The sequence below is a fragment of the Hyaena hyaena genome, unplaced genomic scaffold (assembly GCF_003009895.1).
Source record: "Hyaena hyaena isolate Hyena2069 unplaced genomic scaffold, ASM300989v1 scaffold_917, whole genome shotgun sequence".
Taxonomy (NCBI): domain Eukaryota; kingdom Metazoa; phylum Chordata; class Mammalia; order Carnivora; family Hyaenidae; genus Hyaena; species Hyaena hyaena.
In genome coordinates, this window is record NW_024081537.1 from 12,267 (window position 1) to 14,656 (window position 2,390).

The following is a 2,390-nucleotide window of genomic DNA, read 5'->3' on the forward strand; positions in this document are numbered from 1 at the left end:
CAAAAAGAGAGACCAAGAGATACCATTCAAAAAACACTCTCTGAAAGGATAGGCCCTGGACAAAGAGTCTTCTTGGATACAGCAGCGCTCACAGGTGCAGAGAGCATAACAGGTCTTTAAAACTAACAAGAGCCAGAAAGCTAACTAAAATGAAACGAAAAAGCTCTCCTCCAAACAAATTCCAAGAAGAAGTGATAGCTAATGAACTGCTCAAAACAGATATAAGCAGCATAAATGAACAAGATTTTAGAATAATAATCATAACATTAATAGCTGGGCTTGAAAAAAATAGGGGACATCAAAGAAACTATGGCTACAGACAAAATGGAGAATATAAATAGGCATGAAGAATTTAAAAAAAGCAATAAATGAGATTCATAATAAATTAGAGGCCTCCAATGCACGGATTGAAGAGGCAGAAAGGAGAAGTGATTTAGAAGACACCATGATAGAAAAACAAGAAGCTGACAAAAAAAGAGACAAACTGATCCAGGAACATGAAAGAAGAGTTCGAGAGCTTAGCGACATGGTCAAACGCAACAATATCCGTATCATAGGAATCCCAGAAGAGGAAGAGAGGGGGAAAGGTGCTGAAGGAGTCCTGGAACAAATTACAGCAGAGAACTTCCCCAACCTGGGAAAGGAAGTAAACGTTGAAATACAAGAGGCTCAGAGGACTCCCCTCAGACGTAATTTGAATCAACCTTCTGCAAGGCATATCATAGTAACAATGGCAAAATATAAGGACAAAGAGAAAATTTTGAAAGCAGCTAGGGAGAAAAGGGCTCTAACATACAAAGGCAAACCAATCAGAGTGGTGAAAGACCTATCTACTGAAACGTGGCAGGCCAGAAAGGAATGGCAGGAGACCTTCAATGTGATGAACAGAAAAAATATGCAGCCAAGAATCCTCTATCCAGCAAGCCTGTCATTCAAAATAGAAGGAGAGATAAAAGCCTTTCCAAATAAACAGAAATTGAGAGAATTTGTCACCACTAAGCCAGCCCTACAAGAAATCCTGAGGGGGACGCTCTGAAGGAAATGTTGCAAGGAAAAAATATACCAGAGACACCACCACAAACATGAAATCCACAAAGGACACAAAGACTCTAAACCCACATATCTCAATAATAACACTGAATGTAAATGGACTGAATGCTCCAGTCAAAAGACATAGGGTAGTAGATTGATAAAAAAACAAAATCCATCTACATGCTGTCTACAAGAAACTCATTTTAGACTGGAAGATACCTTCAGATTAAAAGTAAGGGGATGGAGAAATATATATCATGCTACTGGAAATCAAAAGAAAGTCGGAGTAGCTATACTTATATCAGACAAACTGGACTTTAAATTAAAGGCAATAACAAGAGATGAAAGAGGGCATTACATAATAATTACAGGGTCTATCCATCAGGAAGAACTAACAATCATAAATGTCTATGCACTGAATATGGAAACACCGAAATATCTAAAACAATTAATCACAAACAGAAACAAGCTTATAGATAAGAATGTGCTAATAGCAGGGGACTTCAATAGTCCACTTACAGCAATGGATAGGTCAACCAGACAGAAAATCACTAAAGAAATAATAGACTTGAAAGACACACTGAACCAGATGGATCTGATAGATATATTTAGAACTCTACATCCTGAGGCCAGGGAATTCACTTTCTTCTCAAGTGCACATGGCACATTCTCCAAGATAGATCACATACTGGGACATAAAGCAGCCCTCAAAAAATATAAAAGAATTGAGATCATACCATGCACACTCTCAGATCATAATGCTATGAAACTTGAAATCAATCACAGGAAGAAGTCTGGAAAACCTCCAAAAACATGGAAGTTAAAGAACACCCTACTAAAGAATGAATAGGCCAATCAGGCAATTAGGGATGAAATTTTAAAATATATGGAAACAAATGAAAATGAAAACACAACAATCCAAAATCTATGGGATGCGGCAAAGGCAGTCCTAAGAGGAAAGTACATTGCACTCCAGGCCCATTTCAAGACACTAGAAAAAGCTCAAATCCAAAATCTAACAGCTCACCTAAAGGAACTAGAGGCAGAGCAACACCTTGAAGGTGTTATGCTGAGCGAAATAAGTCAGGTAGAGAAGGACAAATATCATATGTTTGCACCTATCGGAGGATTAGGAGGAACTTAACAGAGGACCATGGGGGAGAAGAAGGGGGGAAATGGTGGGGGAAAGGGAGAGAGACAAACCATGAGAGACTCCTGCATGCTGACAAAAACTGAGGACTGATGGATGTGGGGGGGGGAGAGGGGGATGGGCATGGAGGAGGGCACTTCTGGGGATGAGCACTGGGTGTTATATGGAAACCAATTTGACAATAAACTATTTGTAAAAAAAAATATAT